Raw genomic sequence first — 26,672 nt, 5'->3', positions numbered from 1 at the left:
AGTGTTGCATTAACTCAAACTTTATTTCTATTATCTTAAAAATTATTATAATGGGGCTATTAGTCACATTAGCAGTTATCAGCAAATACAAAATGCTGTGCATTTTGATTTGTACAGTATTTTTTTAAAGCCAGCCTGCTGTATTTTTTAATCTGTTCTACACTCAGGTACTATTTGGAATTGTTGATAATTGGCACAAGGTAACAATAGCAGTCTCTACAATAGATGGGTTTTTTAAAATAAAATTATAATTGACAAATGCATCAATATGGAAAATGTTATACACCTTTTTTTCTGTTGAAGAAGGTAATAAGATTGACAAGGAGGAAAAAAGTGACCAAAAAATCTGATCTCTCTCAAGGTAAATGATTTTGCATGTTTTCTGAGATGCCTGTCCTGCATCGGACTTGTCAGCCACGAACGAGCCTGCAGTTGACGTGGACATTACCCCTCCATAAATCTTCGTCCGTGAAGCCAAGCCAAAGAAAGAAAAAAGAAAGAAAATAAGTGAATGTATGAAGCAGATTGCATTCTGCTGAATGCAGTAATAGCCCTTTCATCCAGCAGGTGATTAAAATCAAGTAACTAAATGTCACCCTGAGACCAGAGACATTCCTATTTTGGAGTCAATTGCCATGTCATGGTGATCAATGCATCCAATGTATTCGCAAAAGGTATTTTGCATGTTTGTATCTTGTATGAACTTCCATTTGAATTGGTTTTCATGACGAATTAACATTGGGCATTAATTTGACAATTTGGATATCTAATTTTTTATTAAATTGGTTAGTAATGTAGTTCGAACTTAATTGGCTGTGCTAGTTTTTAAGATTTGAATGCAAGATTAGTTGAGGCATTTTGGTGGAGAAGGTATATTTAATCCTCTATTGATGAGGGCTTGGAGGTTTTTTAGCTTGGTTTTCAGAAATTGGTTTATCATTTAGACACTGCAACGGCCAATTAGTGTTGGCCGCTACATAGTTCATCCTACTTAATTGCTGAAAAATTAAGTTGAATAAATTTGGGAGCAACAAATTGACATTAGATAAGAAAGTATTGCACGCATATAAATTTCCATATAATGGCGTAACAATGGACTTGAAGCTTTAAATTTCCTTTTTGGCGAGACTGTAGGCAATAGATGCAAAACGTGCCTTGTCTTCTCATTGAGGAATAACACTATTTAAAAGATGAAAATTTGCATGACTGTAATAAGAAAAACTGAACAGCTCTACTATCAAGAATATTGAGTAATGACAGAACATATTTTTAGGCTTGGCATAAATGAATTGCATATAATGCTTAATTATGGATTAGATGTTAAACATGTATGACATAAATTCCATTTCCTTTAACATTTTGAAACTGAACTTTCTGTGGATGATGTGGCCCAGTCCTACACAAAGATCTTTTTGTGCTGTGACTGTTTTTCCAGAAGTGGTTGGGGAGCAAAATGGTCAACAATACATTTTTTTCTACTAGTGGATGCCAATTTCTCTTTCCTCCATACCAAAGTTTTTGTCTGCAACTTCCTATCAAAAATGGATTATGAACCTACCCAATTTTAAGATGTATAACAGAATTACCCTTTCCTGTATTTTTCGGTGTTATCAATGCAGCCAAAATAAGTTTTGCTTTGGTTAGAGCTATGCACAAGGTGAGTTAAAATATTACCAATTAACAATGAAGCTTGCACGCATCTATGCTGTTGTGGAAACTATTCTTTTATTCACCAGCATCAATTGAAATTGGAGAGAATTAAGTTTAGTTGCAATATCAGCATATTGCTTTCTCCTCCTTCTAAAAGTCTGTGATTCAATAAATCCATCATCTGCTTAAATTTGTGCCAGTAATAATAACTTGGTCTCTCTTCATCATAAGTTTTCTTTGAAGGAAGGATAGCTATAGAGCAAGAGGGGCAGAGTGATAAAAATGACTTTCTAATATCTTCTGACATTTCACAGAATGGACACTTAACATTTGATATCTTTCGGATTACTCAAGAATAATGATAGTTTTAGGTTTTTTTTGACTGCAGCTGTCATTATTTTGGTTGTAGTTGGACAAGTGGTTAACAGTTTGAGAGGGATATATAGGGGCAAGAGTCCTTGCTAGAATGACATTGTCACTTTTAACGGTGGATTAATTCACAATGTGTGCATGTTTCATCATTACCAAATCCTGGTTTGTGAATTTTTTTTTAAATTGTTGAAACTGCCAAGGGAATTCTCCATTTACTGGTTAAGTAGTTAATCTCTAATTTTTTGTTTACAAAGGAAGACTTTGTAAATTTGTAGTCCAAATTAGTGAATATCATGGAAAGATAACAACCACTCTCCTTTTAGATCTTGGGTTGTTTCTTTGTCAATATACTTAATAAAAGACAAACTAATTTAGCAGCAGATCTCCAGTGAATGGCAACATCAAAGATTTGATTAAGTGCAAATAGGATTATTTTTAAAAATTAAGCCAGAGTCTTTCATTTTATGGTCAACACTTAATTGTGAGAAGAGGCTAAGGAAGCCAATCTGGTCTTGACTTTTCAGTGACATTGCTGGTTGAGTGTATTTTTACCTGTGCAGAGTACTTCACGCCATCTGTAGTCAAATACAAGTACTAGGTATGATTTTTTTTTTGCTATTTCTACAATTTGCAGTCTTTTTTTTAAAAAAGACTACAAATCCCTTTTTTTGATCCTGCATCCTAACAGGTTCTTCAAATTGTAGGCTAATGTATTTGCAGTATTTCTTGTTTTTAGCTGAGCCATAAATTTCCATCTACAGTTGGAGGTCAAAAGCCTCAACCAACTGTGGAAATGGTTATGCCACCAAAGCATTTTTGCATCATTCACCAGCCATGCAAATGTTGAAAGAACTTGAATACTTGCTGTGGTGGAACACGGTACTGCAGGCATGTCTGGCCATGTCCTCACTGGGCTGAGCAGGCTGACCCGCCTTCTGTACCTGTAGCCCCTCCCTATAAGATCCCCAATAAAGGCCGAGAGCCCTTGTCTCCTCCTTCATACCTGTCTTGGACATGAGCCATCATAATGTAGAGGCATGTCTAGGTCTTCTGATCAATAAAGCCTTTGACTCTTGCTTCATGTCTGCGAGTGGTAATTGATCATGCCACAATTTATTGATCAGAATTTTGAAGTGCCATGGACAAGTTAACCCAACTGGAAAAGCTGGAGATTGATCCAAAGGAACTAGAGGCCTCCGTAAAGCTTGATATGTGGCTACACTATTTGAAGGCATACCAGAAGCATCATAAAATCACAGCCGATGGTGATCGGTTAATTCTCAACTGCATTGGATACGAAGAGGCAATGGCCCTACTCCAACAGCAATACAGAGCCCTGAGGAACACGATGTACGCACGTTTCCAGTTTGGCTCCTGATGCCAGGGTCTGGATGAGTCGGTCGATAATTTCGTGAGGGCCATGCAGAAGCTAGGATGCTGGGACAAGACTGTGGACACCAGGATGTGATTGCGGTGACCTACCAGGAGGAGTTCATCCATGATGGGCTAGTTGCTGGATTCCGCTCCCGTCAAATACAGGAACGACTCCTGGAGAAAGGCAATCAGTCACTACAGGAAATGGTGCAGATGGCCTGAGCAATGGAGACTCCCCAAAAGAATGTGGAGGTCTAATCAATGGCCCACACGGCCACTGGGTGGGGAGAACAGGTGGTGCCATCTTGGGACTCAGGGCCTTTGACTGCCACTGCCACCGCTGAGCACCCAAGGTGAAAATACTGCAGTCAAATAAACACCCTCAAAAGTACTGCGCGACCTACTTGAACTGCCAATGGAGAGGACTCTATGCCAGGGTATGTCATTCTAAGCCCCACTCTAGAAGTGCCATGTGCGGACCATGACCCGTGTTGCCATCTTGGGCCGACCCATTTCTGTCATCATTTCTGGCTGCTGAGAACCGAACTTCTGGGCCAAGGGCATGACGACGCAGACAGACGTCGCATCCAGCTTCACTTTCAGACTCCACTACACATGATCCATGGGAGCAGCGATCTTCACGATCTCCTCCACAGCCATCTTGGTGGCAGTCGACCCAATGACAGCAGCAGAAACTCGGACAGTGAGCTGAATTTGGCTTCTATCATACGGGAACAGAGTAGACTACACCAGCTGGGACAATCGATGAGGGACATTGAGGTAAATGGTTCCACCACTGGCTGCCTGTTCTACATGGGAAGCACCGAGAGCTTCATATACCCAGGCACAGCCAAACATTATTCCCTGACTGTGTCCCCAGCCAAGTGCAAGGTAGCACTAGCCGCCAAATCCCTCTCTGCAGAAATCCGTGGGAGATGCACTGTGACCCTAACCATGGGGGCATAAAATATAACAACTTCAGATGCCTCACTTCTGCACACCTGTCATATTGGGACTGGATTTACAATGCCAACTTCAGGGCATGCTGATGCAGTTTGATGGGCCCACCTGCACCCCCCCACCATCAGTAATAACCAATTCTAAGAGGCCCCTCCCCTCCCCCGAAGAGGCCCAATCACTTGCCCGAACACTGAGCTAGGTTCACAACCTATGGACTGGCCACCCTTTGGGTCCCTCTGCCTCCACTGTTCCAAAACCTCATCCCGGACTGAAAACCTGTGGCCACTAAGAGCACAAGGAATTCATTGAAGTGGCTGGTGGAGGAGGGTATAATAGAACAGAGTAGCAGTCTCTGGAGGGTGTAAGAATTGGTGGTGAAGAGTGGGGAGAAGTAATGGATGGTGATAAACTACAGTCAGACCATCAACCGGTTCACCTTACTGAACATCTATCCTTTGCCCTGCATAGCTGATATGGTGAATGAGATTGCCAAGTATAGGACCTTCTCTACCATAGACCTCAAATCGGCGAACCATCAAATCCCGATTCACCCAAAAGACTGGCTGTACACTGTGTTTGAGGCCAATGGCAGACTACCATTTCCTAAAGGGTCCTATTCGGCCTCACAAATGGGGTGTCAGTGTTTCAAAGGGAAATGGACAGCCTGGTGGATGACAATGAACTAAAGACTATGTATCCATACCTGGACAAGTCACCATCTGTGGCCATGGCCAGAAGGAACACTACGAAAACCTGCAGAGATTCCTAGCCACTGCAAAGGCCCTCTGTCTCACATAAAATAAGAAAAAGTGTGTGTTTAGCACCAAGCAGCTGGCAATCCTGGGGTACATGGTGGAGCAGGTGTCATCGCCCGTGATCCCGAGTACATGGAATTACCTCTGCCACAGAACCCCAAGGCTTTTAAAAGGTGCCTGAGGTTCTTCTCGTATTATGCCCAATGGATCCCAAACTATACAGACAAATCCCAACCCCTAGTGAAAACCATTATCTTTCCCTGTTGGCAGAGGCCCGTAAGGCTTTCAAGAGCATCAGGGATGAGATGGCCACGGTGGGGATGCAGGCCATTGATGAATCTGTCCTGTTCCAAGTGGAAAGTAATGCCTCTGACTTCGCTCTGGCCGACACACTGAACCAAGCAGGCAAGCTGGTGGTATTTTTTTCCTGCACCCTCCAAGGCCCTGAATACAGGCACTCCGCCAACGAGAAGGAGGCACAAGCTATAGTGGAGGCCATGCACCATGGAGGCACTATATAGCCAGCAGACCATCCACCCTGCTGACGGACCAGAGAGCTACCGCTTTTACATTTAACAATAAACAGCGGGGTAAAATCAAAAATGACAAGATCATGAGGTGGAGAACTGAGCTGTCCACCTACAATTATGAGATCTTGCTCCGGCCGGGCAAGTTCAATAAGCCACCTGATGCCCCATCCAGGGAAGCTGCGCCAGGGTGCAAGTTGATCGCCTCCATGCCCTTTACGATAGCCTCTGTCACTCTGGAATCACAAGTCTCTACCCTTTAGTGAGGGCCTGTAACCTCCCCTACTTAGTGGAGGAAGTCAGGGAGCTGACTTGCAATTGCCCGGTCTGTGTGGAATGCAAGCTGCAATTTTACAGACCAGAGAGAGCCCAACTCATCAAGGTCACTCACCCCTTCAAAAGTCTCAGCAAGGACTTCAAGGGGCCCCTCCCATCCTTGAGTCGGGACATCTAATTCCTGAGCATCGTGGATGAGTACTCACATTTCCTATTTGCCATCCCCTGCCCCAACATGACCACATTAAAGCACTCCACACAGTATTCAATCTGTTCGGATACCCCAGATATGTTTATAGTGACCAGGGATCTGCTTTCATGAGTGAGGAGCTGCAGCAATACTTCCTTTCCAGAGGTATAGCTATGAGCAGAACCACCAGCTACAACCCCCGTGGGAACGGGCAGGTGGAGAGGGAGAATGGTAAGGTCTGGAAGGCAGTCCTCTGATCCTCAAGTTGAAAGGGATGTCCGTATCCCAGTGGCAAGAGGTCCTTTCAGAAGCGCTGCATGCCACCAAGTCCCTACTTTGCATGGCAACTAACGCAACACCACATGAAAAATTGTTCTCCTTCCCTAGGAGTTCCCTGGGGAACTACGCTGCTGGTCTGGCTGACGACCCTATGGCCAGTGCTTCTCCAGAACAATGTTAGAATATACAAGGCAGACCCACTGGTTGAGGAAATGCAGCTCTTTCAGGCAAACCCCTAGTTTGGTGCCCAGACAGATGGAACAATACTGTGTCCATCTGGGACCTGGCATGAGTGGGTCCCCAGCAGGGGAGGTGAATCCGATAACCCCTGGGCCGCAACCAGTCGGCCCCAGGGATCACGCTGACAGGTGAAGTAGTGATCTCACCTCCAACATGACCCCCGAGGTTCTCCCCCCCTCCCCCACTGTTTCAAACAAATTCCCTACTCCCTACAGACCTGGTACACACAGACACTGTTTAGCCTTCAAACACCCAGCCGAGTGAACAAGCCACCATTCCGCTGGAACCAACAATACAGCCAGTAGTACTTCGGAGATCTCAGTGCCGAATAAAACTGCTGGAGCAGCTGAACCATTGAACTGTATGGAATACAAGACCTGTACCGATGGACATTGCCCCACATCACCCCACTGGCCTTCAATAAAGGAGGGGTGAATATGGTGGAACACAGTACTATGGCCATGTCCGGGCATGTTCTCACTGGGCTGAGCAGGCTGGCCCACCTTCTGTAACCTGTAGCACTTCCCCTTATGATCCCCTCATAAAGGCCAAGAGCCTTAGTCTCCTACCTCATACCTGCCTTGGACGTGAGCCAGCAGCATGTAGAGGCATGTCTGGGTCTTCTGATCAATAAAGCCTTTGGCTACTTCTTCATGTCTGCAAGTGGTCATTGATCACACCACACTTATCTAACGCAGTGCCAGTACCAGCCACTATAAAGATGAAAGAAAACCTGGTTAAAATATCAATGCAATGATTCCACAAGAGAGAGAACAAAAGCTTGGTATCCTTCTAAAAGTTATCTCAGTGGATTTGGGCATTTCATATTTTGGTTCAAATTGATCTAATTAGCGCCTATGGTGATTTTGCTTTGGCTATTGAAATCTTACAGCAAAAAGTTGGTGTAGAAGCAACTTTTGGTCCTTGTCTTTTGGAATTAAATGGTCAAATTCAAAACACAGTGCATGAACTTTTAAAAGAGAATTGTGGAAAAAGAACTTCCCTGTTGTTAATAAACTATTTTGTTGACCTACACAATGCTCATTTCTACTGTTGGGCTTTAATTCTTTCAACTATTACCTTAGCTGAATGATTCATGGAATTTAGTTTTTTTTAATCAATATCTTTCAATATGCTTTTCAAGCACAAGCTGATGACTTGCACTTGTCTACCTTACGCACTATATTCTGTCTTCCATCATTTCACTTTTCCCCACCAGCAGTATAATTTCCAAAGGCCTGGAAATTCTTTCCTTTTGTCATGGGCAACAGTGCCACTATTTATTGACCTAGAAACTAATAATAAAAGGGCTGGAGTGAATGAGGTGTTGATAGAAATCAGAAATATACTTTAAAAAAAAAAATCCATTTATGCGATAACCTGCACTCAAGAGTTCAAAAGATCAAATGCATTAGTTGTCATCTTCAAGAAAAAAAATCCTATAAATTATGGATTGATTCACTTTTTAAAATTTTTTTAAATTTTTCACACTATGAACCATACTGTCCAAAATACATACAGACATTTTTCTCTTGAATATATAGTGTCATTTTCTCCCCTTTTCCCCCCCCCTCCCTTCTCTCCCTCCCTCACCCCCTCCCCATTTATTTGAAGTTCAATCTATATGATACATTAAACCCATTAAACAATGTCGTCACTTAATAAAAATTAACAAGGAATTTGTGTCTTCTACTTTTACATACTGGGTCAGTTCATTTCATTGTCTTCTCCTTCTGTCATTTTAGGTGGTGGAGGTCCGTGGTAGGACTTCTCTATTGTGTTTCATGTATGGTTCCCATATTTGTTCAAATATTGTGATGTTATTTCTTAAATTATATGTTATTTTTTCTAATGGAATACATTTATTTATTTCTATGTACCATTGCTGTATTCTCAGGTTGTCTTCTAATTTCCAGGTTGACATAATACATTTTTTTGCTACAGCTAGGGCTATCATAATAAATCTTTTTTGTGCTCCATCCAAATCGATTCCAAGTTCTTTATTTCTTATATTACCTAGTTTCTTATATTACCTAGAAGGAAGATCCCTGGGTTTCTTGGTATGTTGCTTTTCGTGATTTTATTTAATACCTGGTTTAGATCTTCCCAAAATGTTTTCACTTTTTCACATGCCCAAATTGCATGTATTGTTGTTCCCGTTTCCTTCTTACAGCGAAAACATCTGTCTGATACTGTTGGGTCCCATTTATTTAACATTTGGGGTGTGATGTATAGCCTGTGTAACCAATTATATTGTATCATGCGTAACCTCGTGTTTATTGTATTTCTCATAGTTCCGGAGCATAGCTTTTCCCATGTTTCATTCTTTATCTTTATGTTTAGATCTTGTTCCCATTTTTGTTTAGGTTTACAGCTTGTTTCCTCATTCTCCTTTTCTTGCAGTTTGATGTACATGTTTGTTATAAATTTTTTAATTATCATTGTGTCTGTAATCACATATTCAAAATTGCTTCCTTCTGGTAACCTCAGACTGTTTCCCAATTTGCCCTTCAAGTAGGTTTTCAGTTGGTGGTATGCAAATATTGTATCATGAGTTATATTATATTTGTCCTTCATTTGTTCAAAAGATAATAATTTATTTCCCGAAAAACAATTTTCTATTCTTTTGATCCCTTTTCTCTCCCATTCTCTAAAGGAAAGGTTATCTATTGTGAAAGGGATTAGTTGATTTTGTGTCAATATTAATTTTGGTAGTTGATAATTTATTTTATTCCTTTCTACATGAGTCTTCTTCCAAATGTTGAGTAGATGATGCAATACTGGTGAATTCCTATGTTGCACCAACTTTTCATCCCACTTATATAGTATATGTTCAGGTATCTTCTCCCCTATTTTATCTAGTTCTAATCTGGTCCAATCTGGTTTTTCCCTTGTTTGATAAAAATCTGATAGGTATCTTAATTGTGCTGCTCTATAATAATTCTTAAAGTTTGGTAGCTGTAAGCCTCCTTGTTTGTACCATTCTGTTAATTTATCTAGTGCTATCCCAGTTTGCCCCCTTTCCATAAGAATTTCCTTATTATTTTCTTTAGCTCCTTGAAGAATTTCTCTGTTAGGTGAATTGGTAATGATTGAAATAGGTATTGTATCCTTGGGAAGATGTTCATTTTAATACAGTTTATCCTTCCTATCAGTGTTAGTGGTAAGTCTTTCCAATGCTCGAAGTCGTCTTGTAATTTTTTCATTAATGGATGGTAATTGAGTTTGTATTGATGGCCAAGATTATTATCTAGTTGTATACCTAGGTATCGAATTGCTTGTGTTTGCCATCTAAATGGTGATTCTTTCTTAAACTTTGTGAAATCCGCATTATTCATTGGCATTGCTTCACTTTTATTTGCGTTGATCTTGTACCCCGATACTTCTCCATATTCCTTCAATTTCTTATGTAATTCTTTTATTGATATTTCTGGTTCTGTTAAGTATATTAAGTATATGTGGTGGGCAAGTTGATGGAAAGTGTTCTGAGGGATGCTATTTACAAATATTTGGAGGTACAGGGATTGCTAGGGAGTAATCAGTATGGTTTTGTCAGGGGTCGATCATGCTTGACAAACCTGATTGAATTTTTCGAGGGGGTTACAAAAAAGGTTGATGAAGGGAAAGCTGTGGATGTTGTCTATTTAGACTTTACTAAAGCTTTTGACAAAGTTCCCCAAAGGAGGTTAGGAAAAAAGGTGGAGGCATTAGGTATAAATGAGGAGGTAGTGAAATGGATTCAGCAATGGTTGGATGGGAGGTGTCAGGGAGTAGTGGTATAAAATTGTCCAATTGGAGGCCGGTGACTAGTGGAGTTCCTCAGGGATCGGTCCTCGGTCCAGTATTGTTTGTTATATATAGTAACGATCTGGAAGCAGGGGTGGAGAATTGGATAAGCAAGTTTGCGGATGATACAAAGATTGGTGGTGTTGTGGACAGTGAGGAAGATTACTGTAGATTAAAAGGTGATTTAGGAAGGCTGGAGGTGTGGGCTGAGAAATGGATGATGGAATTTAATACAGATAAGTGTGAGGTATTTCATTTTGGAAAGGCAAATCTAAATAGGTCATATGCATTAAATGGTAGGCTATTGAGATGTGCAAAGCAACAAAGGGATTTAAGAGTTGTGGTAAATAGTACCCTCAAGGCTGATACTCAGATAGATGGTGTGGTGAAGAAGGCATTTGGAATGTTGGCCTTCATAAATTGGAGTATTGAATTCAAGAGTAGGGAGGTTATGATGAAATTGTACAAGGCATTGGTGAGGCCATATTTGGAGTACTGTGTACAGTTTTGGTCACCAAATTATAGGAAAGATATAAACAAAATAGAGAGAGTGCAGAGAAGGTTCATGAGAATGTTGACAGGATTTCAAGGTTTGAGTTACAGGGAAAGGTTGTGCAGACTGGGGCTTTTTTCTCTGGAGCATAGAAGATTGAGAGGGGACCTGATAGAGCTGTTTAAGATTTTAAAAGGGACAGACAGAGTAAACGTGGATAGGCTTTTTCAATTAAGAGTGGGGGAGATTCAAACTAGAGGGCATGGTTTAAGATTGAAGGGGGAAAATTATAAGGGGAACATGAGGGGCAATTTCTTTACGCAAAGGGTGGTAGGGATGTGGAATGAGCTTCCGACAGACGTGGTCGAGGCGGGATCATTGGTTACATTTAAGGAAAGACTGGATAGTTACATGGATAGGAGAGGACTGGAGGGGTATGGACAGGGTGCTGGTCAGTGGGACTAGGAGGGTGGGGATTTGTTACGGCATGGACTAGTAGGGCCAAACTGGCCTGTTCTGTGCTGTAAGTGGTTATATGGTTATATTATGACGTCATCTGTAAATAGACTGATTTTATATTCCTTCTCTTTTATTTTTATCCCTCTTATTTTATTTTCTGTTCTTATCAGTTCTGCTAGTGGTTCTATAGCTAACGCGAACAGTGAGGGAGATAGTGGACATCCCTGTCTGGTTGATCTGCTTAATTTAAATTGGTTTGATATATATCCATTTACTGTCACTTTCACCAATGGTCCCTTATATAATGCTTTAATCCAATTAATATATTTCTCTGGTAGGTTGAATTTTTGTAGTACTTTGAATAAATAATTCCATTCTACTCTGTCAAAGGCTTTCTCTGTGTCTAAAGCAACCACCACTGTTGGAGTTTTGTTTCCTTGTACTGCATGGATTAAGTTAATGAACTTACAGATATTGTCCGTTGTCCGTCTTTTTTAAATAAATCCAGTTTGATCTAGTTTTACTATTTTTGGTACACAGTCAGCCAATCTGTTTGCTAATAGTTTAGCTATTATCTTATAATCTGTGTTAAGTAGAGATATTGGTCAATACGATGCTGGTGTTAGTGGATCGTTCCCCGTCTTTGGTATTACTGTAATTATTGCTGTTTTGCATGAATCTGGCATGTTTTGTTTAAAATACCTTACAATATTAAGGTATTAAGATGTATATATTGAAAGTCCATGGCACACTATCCACATCTGTACTTTGGAGTTCAGAAGCCTGATGGCTTGGGGGAAAAGCTGTTTCCCACTCTGGACATAAGGGCTTGATTACTACAGTACTTCCTTCCAGATGGCTGAAGGGAGAACAGTTTACATGCGGGATGTGTGGAGTCTTTCACAATGTTTATTGCTTTCCACCTGCATCAAGTGTAGTAGATGTCTTTCATGCTAAGAAGAAGTTCCCCAACAGTTTTTTCCACTGACTTCACTATCCTCTGCAGGGTCTTGCGGTTCGAGGTGGTACAGCTTCCAAACTAGGCAGTGATACAGTTGCACAGGATGCTCTCAATACATCCTCTGTAGAATGTAGTAAGGATGGAGGGTGGGAGGTGGACTTTCCACAGCCTTTGCAGGAAGTAGAGGCGCTGCTGGGCTTTCTTGGTTATGGACCTGGTGTTAATGGATCAGGTGAGGTTCTTCCTTCCTGGGGAAGGAAGACATGTGTTCATGTGGGATTGCGTTGGTAGTGGTGCATAACAGAGATCAGATGGCATGCAGTGTAAAGGTTGTGTTTTTGATTCTTAGTTAATTTTGTGCCTATCTCTTTAAAAAAAAATATTGTATGTAGTGACTATTATGTAATTTGTCATAATATCCATGCAGACTAAGAGCTTGTGTCTCATTCTTTGACGAACTATGAAGGAGATGTGAGCTCAAGATAATTTTCTTTGAATTAGTCTTATTTCATCTTAGTTCTTCTTGTATATCTCTTTAAAGTTGAATATCATTATATTTTTAGATACAGTATATGCTTTGTTTATTCAGCATTATGAAAATTTTAATATGAGGTTATGCAAAATGTTTATCCATTTTATCAATGAATTAAAGCTACATAAAGCTGCATTTACAAAGTTTGGTTTATTGAATTATTAAGATAGCAATTTGGAATGTCGTCCCCATGTTTCTTTGAAGATGACACATTTTGAAATTAGGAAATATTAGGACTTGGAAAGTGTCGTCTATATTTTGATTCAAAGAAAATTATAATTGTGAACTTTGTTTGGAAGAAAGGCTGGTAAAATTTGTTTGAAAGAACTCAACTTGTTAAAAGATAAGAGACACTCTTGCTGTAAAAATAGATGATTCCAGAAGCCTTTATGAGAACATGTCTGCGAATTGTGCAGTTTAAAATTGAGTCAAAGTCTAGGAAGACACCTGTGACCTTGAGAAGTTAAGATACAACCCTGGTTAGTAGAATCTGGCAGGAAGCCCAGAAGAATGTATTCTTAAAAGTTATTATAAACACTTGATAAGAAGCTCGTGTGCAGAACCACAAAAAGACAATTCAGAGAAATTCTCTCAAAGGGATCAAGCAAGATACAAATTTGTTTACAGTTCCCAGGAACCAGGATAAGCCAGAAAAAGACAGGCTGTAGTGTGAAGAACCCAAGATGGATAAGAAGAAGTCTCATCTGACTAAAGGGCTTGAGCAAACAGCTCCTCTCAAAGAAATGTTTGGTTGTGAGTTGAGGCAGCAAGGTGGACTGACAATGCTTGGCAGGAGATTGGAGCCAGCCACCATAGAAGAAAAGGCTTCAGCTACCAAACAAGAAGAGGACACAATCAAGGTACTGCAAGCCTCATTAGCTGACTTAAAGATTAGTGAAACTCGAACAGATGAATGTACGTTGCAGTCCCACTGGTGCTGTACCAAGCAAAGTACAGAAGATAGAGACTCAATCAGTGGTATCTGAAAGTTCAGATGTAAATCCTGAAGATAGTATTTCCAAGGTTATGAGTGCAGGAAGATCTTCAGTCTTCAAAGGCATCTAGAGCAAGTACAGCTTTGCGTGCTTCAAGCATATCAGCTTTGCAAGCTAAGGCGCAAGCAGACTTAGCTACTATCTGTGCACATCGTGAGTGGTTGAAGAAAAGATACGCTTTTGAGGATAAAGAAGCTGAAATCAAGAAACAACAATTGGAGCAAGAGGAGCAACTTTAAAAGTTTACAAATAGCTAGTGAAGAACAAAATAATTATTGAAGAGAGAAAAAAAGACTAAAGTTTGAGGAACAATGTGCTATGAATATGGCCAAAGTAAAAGCATTGGCTCAGGCTTCTGCAAGATTTATCACTCAAAGTAAAATACCCAAAGGGTTAGCACCTAACATTCCAGCAGATCAATGGGTACCGCAGCCACAAGAAATGGTTATACTTGAGCAAGGAGCCAAGGGTGGCACTGCTAGTATTCAAATGACAATGACCAATCCTGTGGAAAGAGCTAGTGACATTCATTCGCTTCAGAATGCAAAATATATGAATCTTTCCAAAAGGAGAATATTTCAAAAAAGATCAACCTTACAAGTTGATCATACTTAATCATTGATGTCTCTTTGTGTTGCTGAGAAACCAGCAACAAGTCAAGGATCTCCACCAATGCCATCACTTACATACCAAGGATCCCCATCAATGCCATCACTTATAACTCAAGGTCCTACACCTATGGCACCAGTTCAAGATCAATATGCTCCATTCACAGCAAGACAACCAGTCACAAACCATGGTGGACAAGACAATATATTTGTGGTGGTACACCACTGGCCTACTGCAGGAGGCAACCTCTGAACCAGCAGGAGTGTAAGGGGACAGGACAACATCTGGCCGGCTGTCAATCAGTCAGCCTGAATGGATCAAGCTCCACCCGGTCGGGTGTCAATCACCCTCCGGGATATAAGCCTGCGCCGGCCTCCTGAGGCCTCACTCAGAATTTCTGCAAGCACAGCCAGCCTGGCTCTGTGGAAGTCTTTGTGGATTAAAGCCTGTTGTACAGTCTTTATCTTTGTGTGTGTCTGATTCTGGCTAACAGTGCACCACAATATTCTCACTCATAGCAAAACAAAATGAAATTTCTGCTATGTTGGCACAGCAACAAGGTTCATATGGTTTACTAAGAAGGAAATTCCAGTGTTTAATGGAGATCCATTACAATATCTGACAATCATGAAATCCTTTGAACATCCATTGAAAGTAATACCTGTACTAAAAATGCTAAAGATCGTCTGTATTACCTGTAACAGTATACTGGAGGACAGGTGAAGGAGTTAGTCAAAAGTTGCCAATATTTGAATCCAGAACAAGGTTTTAAAAGAGCAAAAGAATTATTGCATCATCATTATGGCAATGAACATAAAATCGCAAGGGCCCACATAGACAAGATTCTTTCTTGGTCAGCAATAAAATCAGAGGACACAAAGACTTTACAAGCATATGCACTCTTTCTGAGAGGATGTAGTAATGCAATGGGAAGTAGTGTACATTTGCAAGAGCTGAATCTGCATGCTAATTTGTCGATGATTGGCAAAATCATTGGAACAGGCCAAGCTTGAGAACAATGACCTCGAAGCCAGCGAGCTCGCTCACCCAGGAGACCCCTTCCAAGGACCGGCTGCTCCCATTACCCCAGCCCTAAAGACTCCCACTTCCCATGCTAGGGAGCGCTCTTGTTCCAGGGAGTGCTTTTTCTGCAGCAAGATCCAGCATCCTCAATCTCGTTGCCCGGCTAAAGACTCAGTGTGTTCCAGCTGTGGCAAGAAAGGGCATTGGGCAAGGGTTTGCAATGCGAGGGGAAGCCCGGGGAAGTCCACGGCCTGCACCACTCCCGGATACAATTCTAGCCCCAAGCCATCTGCCCTGAATTAATCCGAACCCACTTGCTGCACTACACGCTGACGGAGAGTAGCAGTGAAGAAATGGCGCAAAAAGGCTTGGTGGCCATCTTGCCGTAACCCAAATTCAAACTTGGTGCCATCATTATCCTAGTAGGAAGGAGGGCGGTCATCTTGCTGTGCCACAAGGTCGACGACATCTTACCCATGCAGGGCAACACAGGACGGTGGGGGCCACTCGAGTGAGGAGTATGGAGTCTCCAGGGACATAGCCTTGATGTTTCTAGATCAGGACAGACCTCATCAGCTCAGCAACTCCATGGTGACTGTGAAGTTAAATGAACGTTTCACTAAATACCTAATCGACACAAGCTCGACTGAAAGCTTCATAGACTACTCACTAACTCTGTAAGAGTACAACCTAAAGATGTATCCTTCCAATTATCGCATATAACTGGGGCTGGTGAAAAAGCTCTCTCTCAATAGTTCCTGTACAAGTTAAAGCTAAAAAGGGGGAGCTTCATACTGAAGACTTACGCATTTCTTGATACAGGAAGTACCCCCTTATTTTGTACTGTTGAATTAATGAATAAACTTAATCTTCATGGTAAAAGATCATAGATCTTGTTGAAGACAATGAATGATGAAAAGAACATTGAAACGAATATAGTTTCAGGTTTACAGATTGCTGAATTGAATAGCAATGAATTTTGCGATCTTCCACGTGTATATACTCAGAAGACTATGCCTGTGAATAAGGAGAACATTCCTTATCAGGATGATATCAAACAGTAGGATTATTTAAATGATAATTGCTGATGCAAGATTAATACCAAGATCGAGAAGTTAATTGGATTAGATGTACCAAAATCTTTCGAAACCTCCAGAAGTAATAATGAGTCAAAATGACAGACCTTATGCCATGAGATCGTTGTTTGGATGGACAATTAACGGACCATCAGGAAGAAAAATGAATAATCATCAGGAGTCATCGAATGTAAATGACAACAGAATTTCAGTTGTCAAATTTAATGATCTGTGGGAACAACAGTTTAAAATTGATTTTCCTGAATGTCTCATAGATATTCAAGAACCGTTAAAGGAGGACAAGCAGTTTCTGGATTTAGCTTCAAATTCCGTTAAACATGTTGATGGTAATCACTGTATAACATTACCTTTGTATTAAAGAGAAATTTCTATGCCAGACAATAAAATAATTGCAGAACAGCTGCAGTGAACGGGGGTTCACTGGGAGAGTGTTGTATTGATGACTGGCCCCGCTTCCCAACTCCACTCCAGTTTATCCATATATAACCCTGATTTCCTGCCTAAACCCAGAGCCCCTCTGAAGCCTACTAGTGACCCTACCCATTGTTGAAAGCTAATAAAAGCGTTTGTTCTCCCTCCAGTCATTTCGCTGCAGCAGAAAGTGAAGTCAGGTTGGATGTCTAACACCCAGGGGTGCACAGTAAGGAAGGCTTCGACTTGTGCAGTCTCTCATAGTGAGTGTCCTTTCTTCCCGCATCCCGAGCAGGCGGTTTCTCTTGCCGGGCAGCGTTGTTGGGGGTGCTTCTTCTAGCCACAGAAGTAGTACTTCAGGTCCTCGGCTGTGGAGGTGCTGGTGGGATTTGGGCCTCCCTGTATGAAGGCGGTCTGTGACACCGTGTCCCTAAATGGCTGTGCCTGCGCCCCACACATGGAGGACCCGTTGCCGGCCGCAATGTATTCAGCATTGTGGTGGGCTGAGTCTAAAGTCTTAGCGAGCTGGAGGACTCTCTGCAACAGAAGCCTGTCTTCCTCTCACAGTCGCTGGCGGATGTAATCAGTCCTCATCCCAGCCACGCAGGTGTCCCGGATCAGCTCTTCCACGTATTGGTCTGCTGATACTGGGGCACAAATATTGCCCTTACATTCTCGCCCCAGATCATGTATGACCCAAAAGAACTCATCCACATTTGCCGTTTCCTCAAGACCAGGAGATATCATGAGTAGATTTCATTTACCAGTGGTCTGTAGAGGATGTGGAGCTCGATCATGGCTGCGGGGTAAATCGTGCAGCCCCAGATCGCCAAGTATGCACAGCGGCTGACCATCGCTCACAGTAACTTGAGTTTCTTCTCGCCAGAGTCCACAAGGTCCTCAAAGGCTTCCAGGAAGTCTGTGAAGCACTCGATCCAATGCTCGTACAGCTCTGGGCCTCCGGGCATCTGTTAGTCAATGTCTAGTCTGTCGGGTTCCAGCAATTTGTCCATCCCGTGTGGAAGATTTAAAGTATAATAAATTGATAGGCTCCATCAATAACTCCAAAGCCGTAGAATGAGGAACAAAAGGCTTTATTATACTTTAGACTTGTAGCTGGCCTGATTCCAAGTGCTCAGCTGAGGACAGGGAGAAGGAAGTTGACCTTTATTCCAGGGTCACAAGGGGAGGAGTTACCAGCGAACAAGCCATCAGTGGGGGACAGGCCAGCTATCCATTGGCAGTCACATATTCGTATCACCACATACTTAGATTTACTCTTTAAAGTTGTGTCTGTATAGGGTAAGTAAGTAGCAAGTCATGTTTAGTTTTAAGTTTGGCCCTTTTAAAACGCTCAGGTTTTGGAGTTAAAGCATATTGTTGGTCATTCTTCTTCTTCTTCTTTGGCTTGGCTTCGCGGACGAAGATTTATGGAGGGGTAATGTCCATGTCAGCTGCAGGCTCGTTTGTGGCTGACAAATCCGATGCGGGACAGGCAGACACGGTTGCAGCAGTTGCAAGGGAAAATTGGTTGGTTGGGGTTGGGTGTTGGGTTTTTCCTCCTTTGTCTTTTGACAGTGAGGTGGGCTCTGCGGTCTTCTTCAAAGAAAAAAAATGTTGGTCATTATACTTCAGCTGATTAGACAAATTATCTCTCTCAGAATTAACCTTCTTTTTAACGTTAGCCATAAATGAAATTATTTGACCTCTGATATAAGCTTTAAAAGCATCCCAAATTACTAAAATGGAAACCTCCAGTAAGGTGCTTTTAATTAAAAAAAAGGCAATTTGATCTTTCGTGAATTTCAAAAAATCAGTGAACGATAATAAAAGGGTATTCAATCGCCATTGTTTACTAATTCTAGGTAAATCTGGGACATTAATGGACAAAATCACTGGAGAGTAGTCAGAAATTAGTATGTTTTTGTCAGAACAAAGAAGAAATTAATTATCCGTCCATAAGAAAGTAATCAATATGAGAATATGTATGGTGGACTTTAGGAAAAAAAGAGAACAGTTTATCAGGATGAAGAAATCTCCATATATCAATAACTCCGGATTGTAACATAAAAGAATTTAGGAGTATAGCTGACTGATTAAAATTAGCGATTTTATAAGATGAGCAGTCAAATATCGGATCAAGCCAACAGTTTAAGTTCCTGCCTACTATCAAAGAATATATATTCAAATCCAGTAAAAGAGAAAAGAGGTGTTCAAAAAAATTCAGGACATCAGTATTAGGACTATAATGTTAACAAAAATGTAAAGTTTATTATATAGTTTAATAGACAATATAAGAAAACGACCATTAGTGTCGGCAATAAACTCATGTTTAATAAACAGCACTGATTGATCGATCAAGATTGAAATACCCCATACAGCTGCAAGTCTATTATGTCTATTTAAAAGAAAATATTAATATTCCCATGGATTCAGTAATTATTAACTGAAAACATTGATTACCATATAAGGGAAAAGAAACAAGAGGTAGACCTCCTTTTTAACAAATAAGTTATAAGTTATAAAAAGTTTAAATAAAGGAAAACTTAACAGGACATATATACTTTATATAAAAAGAAAGACATTAGGGAAAAACATACAAGTCATAAAACATCACTTTAAATTTACTGCAAAGAAAGCAAAAATAAAAAGGAAACCCTAGTGCGCATATCAAAAAGAGGAACAGAAAAAAGAACCAGTAAGTATACATTTTACTCATCCACTGAAATGGGATGATAATCTTTCAGCAAATCAGCCTTAAGGGAAAGTAACCACTTCTTGCTAGTGTGATTCTCAATCGAGCTGGGAAGCGCAATGATTGTTTTAAGCTGGCATTATAGAACTGGAACATGACTTCATTATAGGTAGAGCATTCTTTCATTACTTCAGGGGGTAGTCACCCACAATCCTAATTTTGTGATTCCAATATTTTAAAGTCCCTCTGCGTCAGGACTCTCTAAGAAGCTGATCTTTAATCTGGAACCGAAGTAAACAAAGAAAAATCCAACGAGGCTTCATACCAGGAGCAGGTTTATAGATGAACGATTGGTACACTCTGTCGACTTCAGCGGGAGTTGGCAACAGATCATGTTCAAAAACCTCGCGGAGAAACCCAGGTAAGAATTTAGAAAGATGGCCTGATTCAGTACCTTCTTCCAAATTAATGTTGTTTCTTCTGTTTCTCGCTTCCAAGTCTGTGACCTTCTTCAATAATAACTTGTGAGATATTTTTTAAATTCCAGATTATCAGTTTGTACATATCCAGGCAATCATGAGCTTCAACTGTTTTTTTTTTCCAGTTCCTTAATTTTGGAGTCATGTTCTTTGATGAAATCTCGTAATTCCCCCAAATTTTCAGCAACTTGAGCAAGAGAGGCTTGCATATATTTGGAATCCTTTTTAAACTCCATCTTTACTCAAGTCCTTGATGTATTTCATCAGCGGTCAACTCTTCTCAAGTAGAGGCTTCATCTTCCTTTCTCCCAGCTTCGGCTCCACGAGTAAAATTGTATAAATGTAAAATAAACTGGGAAAGGAGAAGAACTAAAACGAAGAAAGAACTCCACATTAAGGAAAAAGTACATTAAGAAAGTAAGGAGTGGGAGCTGAAAATGTTAGGAACAGCTAAAAAAAAGCATGTTACTCCATGCACCACCAGCAGGGAACTCCATAGAGTTGATTCGACCAACCAATGATAAAGATAGGGGTGACCAATTTGATAATGTCCCTCTCACATGTTTTAACAGAGTGAGAAAAATTTCCTGAAGTAGATTTTTATAAATCTTAGTAATTGTTACATTGAAATAAATAAATTGATTTCTTACCATTTTAAAAGTAAGGTTAGAATTTATCGGTGCCAAATTATTCAAAGGAAAAAGTTCACTCTTATGTAAATTTAACTTATAACCTGAAAATTGACTGAAATGAGAAATTGGATAGTACATAGAGGGCAAAGAAGTCTCAGGATTAGAAATAAAAAGCAATAAATCATCAGCATGAAGCAAAACTTTGTGGAGTTTTCCCTTCTTTGAGATGCCTATAATATTATTAGATTCTCGAAAAGCACTAGCTAACCCAGATCACAAAGGAATGGACTTAAGGGGCATCCTTGCCTGGTTCCATGCTGGAGTTTAAAAGGTTTAAAATTCTGGAAATTAGTAAGAACACTGGCAGAAGGGGATAAATATATTAACTTAATCCATGAATAAAGACAGCCCTAAAGTTACATTTTCCTAAGGTCTCAAATAGATACATCCATTCAACCCAATCAAGGGCTCTCTGCACATCCAAAGATATCACACTCTCAACACCTCCTTAGAAGGAGAGTATATAACATTTAATAAATGGACCACATGTATTGGGGTAGACGGTGGGGAGGGGGATAAATACAGACTCTGTATATTATATGCAGGTTGAAAGGGATTGTATTGGTTGTTTGAATTGTTATGAGACTATGAAAATTAAAAAAATTAAATATTCCAAAAAATGTAATAAATGGTGAATATTGAAATGGGAGTACTGATTTTTAATAAATCCAGTCTGTTCCTCAGATATAATAAATTACAGAATATTTTCAAATCTATCAACCAAAACTTTAGACAGAATTTTAGTGTCAACATTGAGTAAAGAAATTGGCCTGTATGAAGTGCAGTTCGCTGGGTCTTTATTCTTTTTAAAGATTGGCAAGATAGAAGCCTCATAAAAAGATTGTGGCAAATTGCCAAGTTTAAAAGAATCAGAAAGAACAGAATATAAATGAAGTGTAAGTACTGAAGAAAAAGCCTTATAAAATTTTCCAGGGAATCCATCAGTGCCTGGTGACTTCCCAGAATATTTGGCCTCGACAATTTCTTCATGGGAAATAGGTTGATCTAATTGCTTTTAATGAGCAGCAACTAGGAATATTCAATTTATCTAAAAAAAATTATTCATTACAATGTTATCCTTAAGAGAATCATACCTATACAGTTCAGAATAAAATTCTTTAAAAGTATCATTTATTTCTAAATGATCAGTTGTCATAATACCATTAGCTTTACAAATTTCTTTGATTTGCAATTTGGCTACTGAAGCTTTTGATTGATTAGCCAATAGTTTACCTGTTTTATCTCCATGGATAAAATTGACTTTTAGCTTTTAAAAGTTGGCTCTCAATTGGATATGTTAAAAGAAACTCCTATTTTTTTCTAATTTCAACACGCCATTTAAATAAAGCAGGGTCTGGAGCCAGTGCATACCTTTGATCTAAATGTTTCAATTGATTATCTAAATCAGTTTTCTTTTTATTAACCTTCTTCATGTTTGCAGTATAAGAGATCATTTGTCCCCTAATAAATGCCTTAAAAGTGTCCCAAATAACAAGACTGGAAGTCTCTTTCACAATATTTTTTTCAAAAGAGAAAGTGATTTGTTCCTCCAAGAATTTTAAAAATTATTTATCAGATAATAAGGTTGAATTGAAACACCATTGTCTGTTTATTTGAGGAAGACTAGGAACATTTAAAGATAGTAACACAGGAGCATAATCATAAATAATATTATTTTTATATTCACAAGAATGAATTAATGGGACAATTTAACTATCAATAAAAACAAATTAATCGGAGTATGTATGGTGAACAGGAGAAAATTTTCAACAAGAAGGTTATTGTCCTATCCTTGATATTCAACAGTATTTCTGTTAAGTTCCCCATTGATAACCTTGGGTCACCAGTGACCAGAAACTTAACTGGAGAAGCTTTCTAAATACCTTTATATTTTCAGTGTATAAGTCAACCTTCAGATAAGGCAGGTCCCCATTTTCATGGTTTTATTGTATATCTGGTGTATAAGATGGCACCAACACCCTCCTCCCCCCATTTCTGCAAGGAATGTGCTGGAGATTGGTGTCCGGGTCTCCCAGCAACAGCACAAACTTTGTTACAACACCCCATTCACCAAGTAACAAATCTGTAAATTAAGCAAGCAAGTTAAAAAAAAAAGTTAAAAAAAAATTCTTTGCTTCTGGTTGGGAAGATGCCAAACGGAGTCTTCAGCATCGGTTGCAGCCGGAGATCCCATTTTCAACATTGGGTGCAGTGGTGTCCACATCGAAGAAGTCGCCTTGGACTCTCGGGCAGGAGCGGGGACAGTGACTCTGTTCTGAATATTGAGTATGGTGCCATCTGCATCGAAGAAGTCGCCTTGCTGCCCAAGTGTGCTTGATGCAGGTACCACGGCTATATGTCAGCCTTGGGGTCCTCAAGCTCCCAGGCAGGAGTGAGGACCTCGGGCTCTACAATTGTAAAATGTCTGGGTGGGATATGGTGGCAGTGGGGTGTGGCAGTGCCGGTGGTGGGGAGGTGCTTCTAGGGTCGACTTATATGCTGAATCTATGTTAAAAGATTTTTGAGTTGAATTTAAGGTCTCATTTTTGTATCTTGACAACCCCTGATTTCTGAGAGCTTTTTGAGGGTTTCAAAGGTTGACTTATATGTTGAAATATATGGTACTATAAAACTAGGAAATGCATGAAATCTGTGTTACCATTTTCATGTTGCTGAGCTTTTCTTACTATTATGGTGACAATGAAGTCTGTATGCCAGAAATGAATGAAAGAGTGACCCTACCAAGAGTGCTAAATGCAGATGACATTGTACTTTGGTGCAGCTTAAGCCTCTCTCTACCTAATGTTTGTAATGTATACCTAAAAAAATAGAATTTGTATGAAAATAAGGGTAGGTTAGTAAGTATGCAGACGACACAAAGATTGATGGAGTTGTGGTCAGCGTGGAGGCTATTAAAGGATATAACAGGAGATGGAGAAATGAAGTTTAGTCTGAGCAAGTGTGAGATGTTGCACTTTTGGTCAAGTAGAAGGGGAAATTATTTAGTTAATGGCAGGACTCTTAAAATCATTGAAGTACTGAGAAAATTTGGGGTCCAGATGCATAGTTTCCTGAAAGTGGTTACACGATTACATAGGGTGGTAACGAAAGTGAGTGGCATGTTTGCCTCTATTGGTCAAAGCAAAGAGTAAAAGAAAGTCATGGTGCAGCTATATAAAGCTTTGGTTAAGCAACACATAGAGTATCATGCAATTTTGGTCCCCCTAGAAGAGGAATAATGCGAGGGCTTTGGGAGTGCTACAGATGAGATTTACCAGGACGTTGCATGGATTAGAGCTATGGGGAGAGGTTGGATAAAGTTCAGTTGTTTTCAGGGCGTCTCCCGATTATTTATAAAATTATGAGATGCATAATTGAGGGTAGACTTTCCAGAATCTTTTTTTTCCCCCCACATGGAAAAATGTCAAATGTGGGTGAAGATGCCTTTATGGTGAGAATGTTTTACACAGAATGGTAGGTGCCTGCTAATATAGGCAACCAAGGGTGATGGTTGAAGCAGGTACAATAGTCGTGTTTAAGAAGCTATTAAAACAGACATGAATGTGCAGGAAGTGGGAGGGATGGGGATCATTTGCAGGCAGAAGAGATTTAATGTGTGGGGGAAAGACCTGTTTTGCAGGCAGAAGAAATTTTTAGATTAATGTGTTATATTCCAAGGTTGAATTTTGTACGTCACTTCTCATTTCTTCAAAGCTTTAGTTTTCTAACCTGGCCAAGCTTCAAAACTTTGTAAACTCTAATCTCATGTGTCACACTCCACCCACTTAAAGGGCACAGGTAGAGCCTCCAAACGTTAGCTTAGCAACACGGTGTGCAATTTTTTGTTGTTGCTGCAATCGTGCTAAACTATTTTTTTCCCCACCAACTCCCTCTGCTTCTTCCTAACCTCTTGCTTGCAGAAGGATTACTTTGTGCCTCCCATCCAGCCCTGGCATTCTGCTCCTCCACTGCTCCCACCCAAGGGCACGTCGTCATTTTCCCCACAAATGAGAGTCCGTGGTGAATTTTGCCTGAAACGGCTGGCGATTCGGGTCCCTCCAGTCGCCTCGTCCAAGGTGGTTCCGAGCGAGTCGGCCGAGCGTCCGGGCGCCAGGTAACCTGTTCGGTGGGTTCCCCGCCTCAGGAGGCGAGCCCGAGAGGAGATTGACGGGCCAGCGGCCCAGTTATCCGGCGGCGAAGGGGCCAAGGGCGTGAGAGCGAGCCAGTGAGGAGCGAGGGGGCGGGACCAGAGGTTTCATTCCAATGACCTCATTGGTGTCTGCGGTCGGAGAGCGGCTGCCGGCGGGTTCGGAACGTGACGAAGGGAGTGGGGAAACTCGAGACCCCCCCCCCCGCCCCCGCCCTGACCCCCCACCCCCGCGGGCCGTTGATTCTCTTTGGAAAAGTTTGGTCCCGGAGTTCAGCCACCGGTGTGACGGGTAAGCTGGAGACGGGGGGCGGCGGTGGGGAGGAGGGGAGGGGGGGGCTTCTTACGTTTGATGCGGCCGAACTTTTCCCGAGGATCTTGTCTGGAGCCTTCGGGTCGGGCAGTGGAGATCGGGGACCCGCTGCGGGCGCTGGAAAGTTCTGGAAAAGTTGGTGGTGGCGCGGGAAGGGCTGGTGGCGGGTCGGCGGCCTGGGTGGGTGGGGGGGAGGGGAAGGGACGCTCGGTTGGCGCGTCCCCGGCTGGAAAGGGCAGGGCGCGGGCGGGTTGTGGCTGAGTGGCCGGGAACGCCCTGACCCCGAGTGATGTGGGTGGGCGGGCGGGAAGGAGACGATCCCAATCTCTTGGGCAGCTGTGCCTTGTTGTTAACCGGCCTCTTTCTTCCCCGTGTGGGATTTTCGGATTTCGGAATCGTCATTTTTTTTTCTTTTAAAAATGCTCCTAACGTCCACGGTGGACTTCATATATACAAAATGAATGTGCTTTGGGATGTCAGGGGAATCCCCACCTCTCCCCCCCCCCCCCACCTCTCCCCCCCCACCTCTCCCCCCCCCCACCTCTCCCCCCCCCACCTCTCCCCCCCCCACCTCTCCCCCCCCCCACCTCTCCCCCCCCCCACCTCTCCCCCCCCCACCTCTCCCCCCCCCCACCTCTCCCCCCCCCCACCTCTCCCCCCCCCCACCTCTCCCCCCCCCACCTCTCCCCCCCCCCACCTCTCCCCCCCCCCACCTCTCCCCCCCCCCACCTCTCCCCCCCCCCACCTCTCCCCCCCCCACCTCTCCCCCCCCCACCTCTCCCCCCCCCACCTCTCCCCCCCCACCTCTCTCCCCCCCCCACCTCTCCCCCCCCCACCTCTCCCCCCCCCCACCTCTCCCCCCCCCCACCTCTCCCCCCCCCCACCTCTCCCCCCCCCCACCTCTCCCCCCCCCCACCTCTCCCCCCCCCCACCTCTCCCCCCCCCCACCTCTCCCCCCCCCACCTCTCCCCCCCCCACCTCTCCCCCCCCCACCTCTCCCCCCCCCACCTCTCCCCCCCCCACCTCTCCCCCCCCCACCTCTCCCCCCCCCACCTCTCCCCCCCCACCTCTCTCCCTCCCCTCCCCCCCCTCCTTCCCCCCTCCCCTCCCCCCCCTCCTTCCCCCCTCCCCTCCCTCCCACCCCCTTCCCCCTCCCCTCCCTCCCACCCCCTTCCCCCCTCCCCTCCCTCCCACCCCCTTCCCCCCTCCCCTCCCTCCCACCCCCTTCCCCCCTCCCCTCCCTCCCACCCCCTTCCCCCCTCCCCTCCCTCCCACCCACCCCCTTCCCCCCTCCCCTCCCTCCCTCCCACCCCCTTCCCCCCTCCCCTCCCTCCCTCCCACCCCCTTCCCCCCTCCC

At 42.3% G+C, this 26,672-nt stretch overlaps 1 protein-coding gene and 1 long non-coding RNA gene across 4 annotated transcripts in view; one reads left to right on the top strand and one right to left on the bottom strand.

The window, feature by feature from the left end:
- On the bottom strand, positions 1-25,482 carry LOC138762111 (uncharacterized). The gene is made up of 3 exons (XR_011356759.1): positions 25,350-25,482; positions 7,193-7,336; positions 1-460 (listed from the first exon to the last, which is right to left on the bottom strand). It is a non-coding gene; the product is annotated as an uncharacterized lncRNA (long non-coding RNA).
- Positions 25,129-26,672, top strand: part of tanc1a (tetratricopeptide repeat, ankyrin repeat and coiled-coil containing 1a) — a 124,720-nt gene continuing 123,176 nt past the window's right edge. For all 3 annotated transcript variants that reach the window (XM_069935444.1, XM_069935443.1, XM_069935445.1), the window contains exon 1: positions 25,129-25,294. The gene's annotated coding sequence lies outside the window, so the exon portion shown is untranslated. The remainder of the gene's footprint in view (positions 25,295-26,672) is intronic.

The sequence above is a fragment of the Narcine bancroftii genome, chromosome 4, assembly GCF_036971445.1.
Source record: "Narcine bancroftii isolate sNarBan1 chromosome 4, sNarBan1.hap1, whole genome shotgun sequence".
Taxonomy (NCBI): Eukaryota; Metazoa; Chordata; class Chondrichthyes; order Torpediniformes; family Narcinidae; genus Narcine; species Narcine bancroftii.
Note: the sequence above shows the minus strand (reverse complement) of the source record. Positions and strands in the feature narration are given on the sequence as shown.